Below are 14,097 nucleotides of genomic sequence, written 5' to 3'. Positions count from 1 at the left end.
GTTGATTTACTTCTACACACTTTTATTTGTGGTTCAGTGAATTCGAGTGGTTTTCTGTTTTTAACCCCAAAACTCGTTAATGCCATAACTCTTTCAGCGAAGGAACATTCACTCGATCGAAGAAAGTCAGAACACTTGGATTTCACTAGAGATCAACATTTATTGTAAGATAATGACAGAACTCTTCCATGTCAATTTTATTTCAATGAATGAAAATCTACCACCTACATGAACAAGATTGAATGTTTTTGTGCACTTTATCTTGTATGGTCAAAACTCTTACCTCTAAATCAGACTCTATTTGATGATATCTTAGCCGACTTTCCTCCATTCTACTGGTCAGAGTCTGAAATTTAAAGAATATTGAAGAAAAATTATTTATAAGAGCGAAATATGGTTGGGTTCTTGTTTGACATTTCATTCTAGTCTGCACATTGATTGATAGAATCAGAGCAAATTGGATATCCACTAAACAAGATAATGACACCCCCCCCCCAAAAAAAAAAAAAAAAAAAAGATACGATGAATTTATAGAAAAGATGCTTACGCGAATGTAATCCTCTGTGTTGTTTTGTTCCTGCTGGAGGTGCAGGATCTGGAGGAGCAAAGCACCACACAAGTTGAGGCCCGGAGGGGAGCCGGCAGACTTGATCCGCTCTTGGCTTCGTGTGCGAATCACGAGGTGTTGCATGTTCTATTACAGGTATGGTGAAATATTTTGATTTCAATATGTTATGGAACTACTTTCAATGTAATGAACTCCCGGTGGCCAATGACACCGGTTTGCGTCACTCATGAGATTTTCATTGCATTAAATGTAATGGTTTCTTCTCTTTGTATGTTTTCCGTTATGTAGATTTTTTTTTTCTACAGTATTCCGTGTCTTCCCCGATGAACTATCAAGTGTAAACTTGCCTATAATGACAGTGTTAGTTTAAAACTCCAATTCCTGCATAAGTTTATTCATATTGTTATCCGTAATAGCAATTATAACGATCACCTTTACTCCTTTACTTTATTTTTGGTCGCCAGGAAAAAAACCCTGAAATGAAATAGATAGATAGATGAAAGAATAGAAAGATAGATAAAGAAATATAATAATCGGCGAAATTCTAGTAATTACACGCTGTATCTCTTGGAACATTATTGTTTCTTAAAATGACGAAAAAAATAATTATGTACAACCATTTGGCGCCAAATTTTCGGGTATACAAATAGCTAAGTGTCGATTGTTTGTATACTGATGTATTACCACCTGTAGTGATCATTCAAGCTAAGTGGTGCAACTTTTTATGTCATACATGAAATGTCATTAAGGCATACTCACAGATGTTCGAGTCCGCGCTTTTCTGATGATCTCTTGGCTGAGAGGTTGAGAGGGTGATGCGCTCATCAACCAAAAAGAAAAGATTCGCAGAAATTCAAACATTCTGAAAGACAAATCCAACAATTTAAAAATGTATCAGAGATTAAGTATGTTCAAGGTCCCTAAATCATATGAGATATTGGAGAAGAGATTATCACATTTCTAACAACCTTACCATCCTTCCAATATACATGATACTTCGGTATTGCTACTTTTGACCTTGAGATGACCTTGAGGAAACTGAAAGCTGCGTTGGCTCTTTAAATGCCGTCAAAATCCAAGATTTCCGGAAGGGAATCTATCTGTGTCATGATATAAGTGGAAAAGAGGGTTTATGTTTACCTTGAAGCAATTTTGCTGGCAAAATAACCGAGATTCTGAGAAGAAATGAGGAAATTTCTAGAGAAATTTCTGAGAATAAGTGTACTCAAGCGAGAAGCTCAGTTATCCCTACCTTTTGTTGACACAAGCTGGAAGGACGTCTCCAAGGACTTCAGCGCGTCATGCATGACACGCAGGTGTCTGACAACGCTCTTGCTAAAACTCCAATCACAGGAGAGATGACAAGAAGCCAAAAAGCATTAGAGTAACTTTCAACCATTCGGGTACATTGTTAGAAATCAGACGTTAATGGCTGTTACGCGCAAAGGGGAGCGCATACTGAAAACGGGGTCAGACACGTGTACACACTGCGTATTCATCGTATATTGTGGTAGACGTCACAATGACCTTTGTTCAATCATCTATCTTCTCTTCTTTATTACGTGTGATCGTTATAGGTATGAAGATTTTATTGAGTCTTTGTTGCGTTTGTAGTGTAATTTCTGAGCTTTAAATTTGTGATTGTGTTTGTTTAATGTATTATCTTTTGCTATATTTGAAGAATATACTCGAGACATGCCCTGTGCAAAATATTATAATTTTTTGTCACTCTGATTTTTATTTATTGGAGTTTAAATAGTTTTAAAGAGGATACAAAAACAAAAATGACTTCAGAGAGACAAGTCAATCTCCCAGTCGGAACGATCGCGGTATCAATATTTTTTTCAAATATGTCTTCAACCATAGTGATATGCAATGCGTGCATGCGATCAGCTAAGCGATCGACATGGAATCTTGATATTATTCGTAAAAAACGTATGCCTATAGCTAGAACATGCACACCAGTATCAGCGCTTACGAAGCATAACTTAAAAAGCACATGTGCCAAATTGTTATAGGGCTATATGATCTGATTTATTGAAATACGTATACTTTCAGGAGCTATCACAGGTGGATTATGGCTGGTTTTTGTATATTCTGTCCATACACAAATTTTGATTTCCAGGGCATTGGTACACTTTAAGTTTTGTTAACCCATTGCACAATGTAACCGCAAGCACAATGTGTTAGATCTGTGGGAAATTAACAGACCTCAAACTCTGTGGATGGAAAGATATGGACAATGTGATGATACAGCAGATATGTTTTGTCTTAACCCTAACTAGGCCGGACAATTTAAGTAGATGATAAAGTGGGGGGTCCTTCCAGGAAATTGTATAAGAATTCATGTGTTCAAGCATTTTTTGGTCTGACATGGATGTATATATTTACATGTATGCATAACTTTGGAACCACATGCCTGGGCATCACAAATTTGGTGTCAAAAGATGCGGGAGACTCGAAAGAAAAAAGTCATGAAACATTGCTGTGATAACTTTTTGCGATGGTGACACACTTCGCAGAATTTCGAGGGGGGGGGGGGGTCTCCGAGGACCACCCTCCTAGTTAGGCTTAAATTTTCCATTACGGGGCCCATTTAGCTGGTCCATGGATTACAGTTTCTCTTGGGCGAAAACCTCAAGACATCTGCCTCAAGTACTTCATGGTAAGGTATAACAGGAACAATTTACCATCATCAACAACAGCAACAAAAATAATGTTGTAATTGTAGGGGGGGGGGGGATTTATTTGTTATTTTGTGTAGCATGTAATGCAATGTTACGAAGTCCACCACTATCTCATGGTCAGGCTGTACAACCACCCAAACAGAATATGGTCTGTCATACCATTTAGAAGTAAATACCCCTATTTATCCCCGTGTTCAAAAGAATTCAATTATCATTGGCACGGCAAAGGGAGCACAGTAGTTGAAACATGGACTATTCATGGGATGGCTCCCCCTTCCCCGTCTCCTCAGTGTCCGTACATTTTCCCATGTTTAAAGTGGCAGTTGTACATGAAAAGGTTGAAATATAGATCACATTCACACTTCTGATCTATTATGTGTGTTATGACAATAAGATCGTTGTTTATCAAAGTTTGATACGTGTTGATGATTTCCCTTTTCCGTATAGGTAGCTATATGCATACGTGTATATATTCACATGTATAGGTATGTGCATATATTTATGGGGAGTATGGGTGACTTAATGAATCAAAAGTCACACAATAGTGCTCATGTTCTCACACATTTTTATTCTGAACACATTAGATGGTGATCAAGTGCAGAAAACCTGGACGCTGCTTTTTGATGATTGCACACAAGAAGACATCACTCGCTGATACATTTTTTGTTGTTGTAATTATCAAGAAAAACTAGATAGGAGTAGATGTCATATCAAATTAAGACAGTGGGGAGGTCTCACTGAAGTTGTAGGGCCTTTACATTTATATCATGACTTGTATGTACATTCGATATTTTCCTGACCCTGACATTGCAGCTCTGAATGCATACAGAGTGGCATTACAGAGCTGACACAAAGTTTTATTAATAATTATGATTATGTATCATGGTGGAGTTTCAAGTGTTCAGAAGAAGAACACATTTTTATGTCGATTGAGAACTTCAGGTGACAACATTTTGAGCACTTGTCGAGAAAGATTTTGCAAGTGTGGCGTTCCTCTGTTGGAGAAACATTTGAGCAGTTTACCAAGAGATGTAACCAGAGTACAAACGTAAAGAACGTACAAGAACTGAGACTTGTAGTATACCGTTAATACTTGTGAAAGGACTGTTATGTACAGTGTACACTGTATTATGTGTTTGTGTATATCCTACATTTTTGTTATATTTGTGAGAACAATTTGTTTGGAGGTCATCATTGTTTTGAGTGAATCAAGACAGAAAAGAAGCAGTTGATAAACCTATGAAGTCAACTTTCTCCTGTATTTGAATCTTTGTTTCATACCTCTAATACTATTTTCATTTTGGTATTAGATTACAGTAATGTGCAGGTGTGAAATGATATGTTGAATGCATGACACATGATATCAAACCAATTCAACCTGTACAAACTCACATTACACCAAATAAAACATATAAAACATATACAGTGTGTTGGTGTGTGTGAGTGTGTGTGTGTGTGTGTGTGTGTGTGTGTGTGTGTGTGACTGCAGATGTGTATATGTGTATGTCAATAGGTATGTCATTCCTTCATGTATCTACTGTCCATTAGTATATCCAGATTTGTATTTAACTTCTAAAAAACTCTTCTTCCGTGGTGCACTCCACTCTTCTCTCTCTAAATACCATCACATTTTATTGTCCTCTCTCTTTTATTCTTTATTATTCTCTCGGGAACATTTCTGCTTTAAGAGTATAATTGCTACATTCTCTCCTTTTTCTACCTGTCTTTTGGTTTGAGTAGGATAGCACATTTTCTCATCATACCTTGCTCTCTCTCTCAAAAAAAAATGTCTCTCCGTACCATTTCTCAACATTGGGTCGACTGTGACAAATTCAAGACACCAAAAACTACTCCAGGAGGCATGTGTAAATTTTAGAAGAAAAAACGTATATACAATATGTACATCTTTTATGAAACCTTCTGTTGCAAGATACTCGGCCACTTTTTTTGAAGCACCAAGAGATCACTCTATATAGCATTTTTGGCACATTCATATGCATCAACTTTACATTGTTTAAACCAAAAACAACAACAAACGTTTCCTGATTTGTAGTCTTTTGTCAATCACCATGGGAACACTAGCATTTGATTTTCTTACTGAAGTAGTGAATACGTTTCACATTGTTATTGTAGCACACAAGCCAAGGGTTATTCAATTTAATGTTTTCCTGTATATTTTCTTTTCTTTGAAACAGTTTATTTTGAGCAGGTAATGAAGAGGTTGATTCGCTTATGGGTGATTATGATGTGTTTGGAAAATAGTATGAAATGACGTGTTTGGAAAATAGTTTGAAATGACGGTTAAAATGGCTTTCATGAAATTCATTCACGGCATAGAGTCCAGTCCAACCTGAAAAGAAATGCTGAAACATTGGTTAATGATTGTTTGCACACTAGCCACGATTTTCATGAAGTTATCATATCGAAATTTCATCAACAGATTCGTAAAATTCCTGCATTGTTTTATAACCATGCAATAACAGTGTCGGCATCATTATTGTTGAGATTTGCATTACTCAGAATAGTGGGATATTGCAAATGAAAAATGCATTGGAGTACTTTATGGTTTTCTTGTTTTGTTGTTGCTGTTGCAACCAGTTAAAATGTCACATCTTGGTTGCGGTCTTTTCTTACATTTTTAGTACTGTCTTTTTCAGTTAACTCCACAGTTTCGTTGCTTTCTTGCACTGTGACATCGGCTACTGTGTATAGCTCTGTGCATCACCAGCTATGGTATAGATGTTTATCCGAATATTTGATAGACAACCAACAATTTGGCAACCATGATTATTTAAGCATTTCGAAATAATGAAATGGCATTCTGCATTTGAAATATGTAAACTTTCAGTGACCATTGCACCATCTTGATTTTGTGCTTTTATAATGTTTGTAAATGTTAAGATACTTACGTTCTCAAACACATGAAATACCTGTCAGCTATTAGAGTGCCATAAAACTTACCTTCCGCTAGTGATCTTCGTTGCATTTACACGGCTGTCACTACAGCTCTCTGAATACGAAGTTCATTTGCATAATGCACGTGTAGGCCTACTCAGAATCGTTGTGCCATATGACAAATGAAAATTGCATTAGAGTACTTTCTGGTTGTCTTGTTTTGCTGTTGTTGTTGCAGCCAGATAAAATGTCACATCTTGTTTGTGTTCCTTTCTGACATTCTAACATTGTCTTTCCAGTTTACTCCATAGTTTCGTTGCTTTCTTGCATTATATGCCATCGGTTACCGCGTGTATCTCATTGAAAGAGTTTATATACCAGTACTTGCTGTGCATCACCAGATGAACGATTTTGCGCTTTTCAGATTTGCAAAAGACACTTACCTTCTCAAAGACATGAAATGCTTGTCAGCCATGAAAGGGCCATAAAACTTACCTTCCACTAGTGATCTATTTACACGGCTGTCACTGCAGCTCTCTGAATACGAAGTTCATCGAGAAAGGACTGTAGAGGCGGTCGTTTGTCGGCATCGCATGAACATACATAATTCCCCATATCGAGTAGGCCTTCGATCTTGATTTCTTGGCCGACGAAGCCGATCAATCTGCCCAGCTGGAACAGGTCGCTCAACTGTGAGGTAGGCTGGTTTTCCAGGGCACATTCGGGTGCGTAGTGGCTGTAATTCACACCCTGCTCGTACTCAATGACGGCCTCGTCGTTCATGTTCAACTTTCTAGGACCAAATGACGACATTCCAAAGTCAATCAACTTACCGTGCCATCTATCCTTCAAAACCAACAGAACGTTGTCCTCTTTTAAATCGTTGTTAAGAATGCCTATCTCGTGCATAGCCTTCAGCCCACAGACCACGTCAATGAGGATGTCATACCAGGCAACGTATGTAAGTTCGGGTCCTTTTCCATCGAACTTGTCAGCGATGGAATGTGCCTTTCCAGTACTAGCATCGCCGAGAAACTCCATAGCCATTGATAGCTTATCCCCTGAGCTTCGGAAGGCGCCGTAAAACTTGGGGAAATACTCCAGTCCGTCTAGGGCCATGTGAATGTCGATTTCTTTCTGGAACTTCTTCTCGATCCGCTTTTGATAATCGATGGCAGTAGTAGACGGAAGGGTGAGGATTTTGAGGGCTACAGGTGTACCAGTGGCGGCATGGCGATGGAGGGAGACCACACCAAAGGCACCCTTGCCAATTTCCTGACAACTTTCCGACGCATCCCACGGGACCAGATCGTCCTGGCCAGCTACAGAAATATTTTTTGCTGGTGGGGAAAGATCCAAGGAGTGGGAGGCTGCACAACGTGTTGGTTGAGGAGTGATGGCGGCCAGTCTGTCGGATGAAGGAGCCACTTTGGTACCTCCCAATGACTGTGACTGTCCAGGGCTAGAGGTCGTGACAATGGAGGAGGATTCTCGTGCCGCTTCTGGCGATCCTGACAGGTGGACAGTCTGGACCTGTTTCGTAGCGATATGGGGAGATTTCGTGTTTGATTCCAGCTGAGACTGAGGAGTCTGAGTCTCTACATCTGAGAAGGTAGGCTTTGTGGTTCTGAGATAGGCCTGTTATCAATTGAATAAAAGGGAAAAAGATCTGCTGAAATAACTGACATGATGATGCAAATTTCAATTCACATATAAAAACAGTGCATAAATCTAAAACCTATTGGCGTATCCTAAATTCCATTTGGGCATTGACCATAAATTTCTATTAACTTGCAATAAGATATGAGTGGGTACAAGTAACGATGAAAAGATGAATTACTGCAAAATGAGAGAATAGATCCAACCTTTGACTATACTCACACTTAAAGTCTCTTCTGCCTCCTCGGCTCTCAAACGCTCCTTCTCCAACTGCCTCTCTATCTCCTTCTTCTCCTCCTTCAGCGACCACCACGTCTTCTCGATGTCTTCGACGATTCGCTCATTACTTACCTTTATTCCCAGAGTTCTGGCCAAGTTCTGTTAAATTGACAGACATGCATTCTTTATCTCACTTATTCTGGATTAGTTCATTTTTTTTTTGTCGATAATGCACATTCTTATTTGTTAATGAGTGAATTTGAGCGGATTACAGTTTTGAACCCCGAAACTCGTGAATGCCACAACTCTCACAGAGAAAGAACCTTCACATGATCGAAAAAAGTCAGAACAGTTGGCTTTCTCTAGAGATCGAAATTTATTGTAAGAAAATTTAAAAGAATATTTTCATATCAGTTTAATTTTATGAATGAAATTTACCATTTACATGAACAAGATTGAACGTTTTTGTGCACTTTATCTTCCATGATCAACACTCTTACCTCTAAATCAGACTCTATTTGATGATATCTTAGCCGACTTTCCTCCATCCTACTCGTCAGAGTCTGAAATTTAAAGAATATTGAAGAAAAATTATTTATAAGAGCGAAACATGATTTTTTTTTTAAAACTGTTCGATCTGGTCTTCACATTGATTGACAGAATCAGAGCAGATTTGATATCCACTGAACAAGATAATGAAAAAAAAATACGATGAATTTATAGAAAAGATACTTACGCGAATGTAATCCTCTGTGTTGTTTTGTTCCTGCTTGAGGTGCAGGATCTGGAGGAGCAAAGCACCAGACAAGTTGAGCCCCGGAGGAGAGCCGGAAGACTTGATCCGCTCTTGACTTCGTGTGCGAATCACGAGATCTTGCATGTTCTATTATAGGTGTGGTGAAATGTTTTGATTTCAATATGTTATGGGACTACTTTCATTGGTTCATTGTTATAAACTCTCGGTGGCCAATGACACGGGTTTGCGTTAATCATGAGCTTTTCATTGCATTAAACGTAAGGGTCTCTTCTCTGTGTTTTCATGGTTTTGTTGATCTGATGTGTAGATATTTTTTTCTACAGTATTCCCTGTCTTTCCCCATGAAATATCATGTGTAAAAGTTGCCTGTGACAGTATTGGTTTTTAACTCCAATCCCTGCATAAATTTATTTATTTGCTATCAGCAATAACAATTTATAACGATCACCTTCACTCTGTATTTTTGATTGCCACCAAGAAATAAAGTGGAATAAAAAATAGATAAATAAAATAAATAAAATAATTGCCGAAATTCTAGTAATTACACGCTTTATCCCTGGGAAAATTTCCTGTTCCTTAATCATGTTAATATGACGAAAAAATATGTAACAACCATTTTCGGGTATACAAATAGTGTCGATTGCATGTACTAATGTAGCGCGTATTCGTGGTATTGCCACCTGTTGTGATCATTCTAGCCAAGTCGTGCAACATTTCAAATTATACACGCAACGTCAATAAAGCCGACTCACAGATGTTCGAGTCCGCGCCTTTCTGATGATCTCTTGGCTGAGAGGTTGAGATGGTGATGTACTCATCAACCAAAGAGAAAAGATTCGCAGAAATTCAAACATTCTGAAAGATAAATCCAGCAATTTAAAAATGTATGAGAGATTAATGTCCCCAGATCATTTCTTATGAGATATTAGAGAAGGGATTATCACGTTTCTAACAACTGTACCATCCATCCAATATACATGATACTTTGGTATTGCTACTTTTGACCTTGAGGTGACTTTGAGAAAACTAAAAGCTGTGTGGGCTCTCTTAAATTCCGACAAAATCCAAGATTTCTGGAAGGGAATCTATATGTGTTATGATATAAGTGAAAAAGAGGGTTTATGGTTACCTTGAAGCAAATTCGCTGACGAAATAACCGAGATTCTGAGAAGAAATGAGGAAATTTCTAGAGAAATTTCTGAGAACAAGTGTACTCAAGCGAGAAGCTCAGTTATCACTGCCTTTTGTTGACACAAGCTGGAAGGACGTCTCCAAGGCGTTCATCGCGTCATGCGTGACACGCAGATGTCTGACTGCGCTCTTGCTAAAGCTCCAATCACGGGAGAGATGATATAAGGCTAAGAGCATAAAGGTTAACTTTCAACCAATCGGGTACGTTGTTAGAAATCAGATGTCAAAGGTTGTTACGCGCAAATATAAAAGCGTACTGCAAATTGGGTCATACGCGTAACACACTGCGTATAAATTGGATACTGAGGTACACGTCACAAAGACCTTGTTCATTCATTTGTGTACTGCGCAATGTAGTAAAACGGAAATTGAGGTACACGTCACAAAGAGCTTCTTTATTCATCTCATTACTGAGTAGTTTTTCTCTACAAAGTTACAAGTTGGTTGAAGATTTTTGTCTTCGAATAACAGCACGTTGCACTGGTCTTATTTGCAGCGTATCTGCATTTCATTACCTCAGCCATTAGGTGAAATCTACGGCTGGCCAGTGTTACGTTTTCGGCTCCGCATGTTTGTCTGTCTGTTTGTGTACGGGGTAACTCGAGAATGGATTTTCACAACATTTGCAGGGTGTGTATCGGGCAGGGTATGAAATGAAGAGAATTTTCTCACTTCTTACTCATAAGCTCTTTGGAAAGAAACGATTAAATTTTGAGGTCATGAAGCAAAAGGTCAAATTTCATTGGGGTCATAAAGGACATGAAGTAAGCTTAATCTGTCAGATTTTCAACCAAATGTATTGCGTAGATGTCCCCATGCCTCTATGTTTTTATTGAACATACTGCCAAAGAAATGCCGATGTTTTAACTTTTAACCACGCCTAGCGGAGGTCTGCTCTCTCGGAGTGTTCCTCTCGTTTTGTCATTGTGTCCAAGCAAAAAAACACAACAAACAAACAAAAAGAAAAAATGTACATGGGAGCCTTTTTTCCTTTTTTTTTTTTTTTTTTTTTTTTTGCTTGTCAGCTGATTAAATCCGGAAGTGGCACCAGAAATATTTTTGTGCCCCCAATGTGTACGGAACTGAACACAAGCTTGGACTAAAAAGGTCAAATTTTTCTTAATCTGACCCCCATAAAAATCATAGTTACGGGCCTGTTGTGTCTGTTTTGTTTCTGTGATGAGTTGAGATTCACGTTTCACCTTTGTTTCAAGAGTCAATTTGCTAACTCCATATCGCCATTGTATTGTGCCTATATTTGTTCATGATTTGATTTTGTTTTGATGGTAGAAGTGTTAAGGAAGCTTCTGTAGGCTGTTTAACAGCATAAGAATGTCTGCAGTCCTTTGCTTGACAACAAACTGAAGCTTTGCCTCGGCGCTAAGGGGAAGCAGGTTATATCCGATGCTAAATCATTATACGATAACTTCAGGGGGGCAGGTCATATGTTAGAGAAAAACATACAGTTGTAATTTTATTCATTATCTCGTTTATAATTTCGGTGGATGAATCAGATTGGTGTGTGCAGTCAAGGGATATATTCCACAAAATGTGATCAGATAAGAAAAAAGGGGGAAGGTCGGGAGGATCGAGGGAGAGAGATTGATTGATTGATTGATTTTATTTCCGCAAAATAAAAATATGTACATCACTTCTTATTGAATAATACAAAGAAATTATCACAAAAGTACATGAAACTGCGGCTGGATAGCCCTACTCAGCTCCGCCCTCATGGTGGAGCTGTTCTACCGAGGGGTCCAGAAAAAAACACACTCGGTATATCTGAAATTAAGATAGAGTAAATTGTTAGAAATTAGTTCTGTTAACCCATTGCACAAGGTATAACCACCTGTACTATATGTTATTTTTTTTTCTTGATATTCAAGGGACATTCCAGACGATTTACATAATTTTTCAACATTTAGTAGGCCTACATACATCGATAGTGCCATATAGATTTGTGCAAATTATTGTGATCCTTGAACAAATAAACCAATATATGCCTACTCTCTAAACACCCAAATATAATCCACTGAACAAGGATGATAAAATAGGAGGCTCAGATATTCCAGTCATGTAGCGATGTAATTCCATTACAATATAACACTTGCTTGTGAAGTTCACTTGTGTAAAATTTATCCACGCTCTCTTCTTTTGTTCTGCTTCCCTGAACACCCAATCATGCATTTTTATGTGGAGCTGTGTACCATCTTCCTTGTTCATTGTGATTTGTTAGGAATTTTGAAAGCATTCTTATTCATCACCCTAATTACCATAAAATCTCAAACTCTTAACCCTGTATAGCCAATCTGTAATTGTTCAAATACATAAGTCTGAATATCATCGGGAGGTCTCCTTTAACAGACATCAGAGACGCACGGTCAAGTACTCCTCTTTATGAAATGAGGATTAAGATATAACTTTGCAGATAGGAAGATATTGACATTTTCATGATACTTCAATTGCCATTACCGAATCCATGTAACCGGCACTTGCGTTGGAAATTCATTTGAGTTTTTTGTTTGGGGAAAAATAAACACGTCATAATATAGCTGCCACAGCTGCTTAGCGTATTCACGATAGGGTGTTTCAAGCATTGCTATATTGCAGAAACAATATATCATCACCTTCAGCAGCAAGGAGGGGGGATCAATCAGTTGTTATTCTGTGTATTAATGTAGAATGCATCGTTACAATATCTACTATTGTCTCTTGGTCTTATTGTACAGCTGCCCAGGTAGACGATAATTTATTTATGTCCTACCGTACCCATTCATATCTATTGTTGTCCTTAAAAGTATTCAGGTAACATGGGCATGATAAATGGAACGAAGTGTAGTTGTCACTCGAAATATTTGTTTTGTGGCTCACACCCCATCTCTCTCCCCTATCCCTTCCATCCCCTCCCCCCCCCCAAAAAAAAAAGAGAAGTAAAAAAAAAAATCAAATATGCATATATTTTTTTTCAACGTTGGATAATGTACAATAGTTGGAGCAGTGATTACATGCCCACAACGTGTTTTATGACAAGAAAGTTTTCTTTATCAAAACTTGCACTGAGTGGCTGATTTCCCTTTTCTGCCATTTTGCCTATATACAGGATGATCTAACTGTATAGATACGAATATGCATGTGCACGTGTGGATTATTATATTCACATGATATAGGTATGTGAATATATTCATGGTATTGCGGGCGATTTTACTTTGATTATCAAAGATGCCTATAACTGTAAAAGCGCATGGAGACCGTACCGTGTAAGATGCGCCTTTAGTACGATGTACAGTATATCATTGTTATAATTTACTAATCAAAACTCACACATAAGTACAACATGTTCTCATAAGTGTTCATTCTGAACACAAAAGATGGTGAATAAGTGCCAGAAACAGCAAGAAAACCTTATCTCTTCATCTTTGAAACTTACAGCTAGCGTACATAGGATAGGTTAGTCACGTGGAACTTTTAAATTTTGAAATAAAACGCCATGAATAAAAACAACAACAACAACTGTCAATCGTGCTGGAACTGTATATCGTTATCTGCGACTTTATTACATATTCTGCTCAAATTTATACAACACGATTCTCATAAAACTTAGTATCGCAAAATATTTCTATAGCAAAACAACACTATACACAACCAGCTCAAGCACACGTGGGCACAAAACAAGGTGTTGGATCAACCGCTAAGGCTACATACATTATGAAACAAAACGTGAAGTTACTCAAATGAAGGTCAAAGGAATAAAACAACTGAGAAATTGCAGGATGCTTACAAATTCTTGTGCGTGAGTGTCTGATGTATTTGAATCGGTGACAGCAGTAACGCGCGTGTTTGGCATATAACATCTCGAGTTTACCACATGCATACCTTAATTAGAATTTTCAACCTTAGCAATAAATATACTATATATCTATATTTCAACTACATTTAAAATTTGGCTCATACGATTCTAGGGATATCTTTCCTCTGATATGTAAGTCACACCACCAAAGAAAATATGTAATGACTCTTTTTTTCTTTAAAAATAAATATTTGTAAGCCTTTAAACATTGATATGTTTTTGTGATTATTTACAGCTGCATTTTTTCTCTCTACTGCAAAGCACAAATTACACA

The sequence above is a fragment of the Diadema antillarum genome, unplaced genomic scaffold (assembly GCF_040938485.1).
Source record: "Diadema antillarum isolate AM-2024a unplaced genomic scaffold, OU_Dant_1.0 seq00000854_RagTag, whole genome shotgun sequence".
Taxonomy (NCBI): domain Eukaryota; kingdom Metazoa; phylum Echinodermata; class Echinoidea; order Diadematoida; family Diadematidae; genus Diadema; species Diadema antillarum.
Note: the sequence above shows the minus strand (reverse complement) of the source record.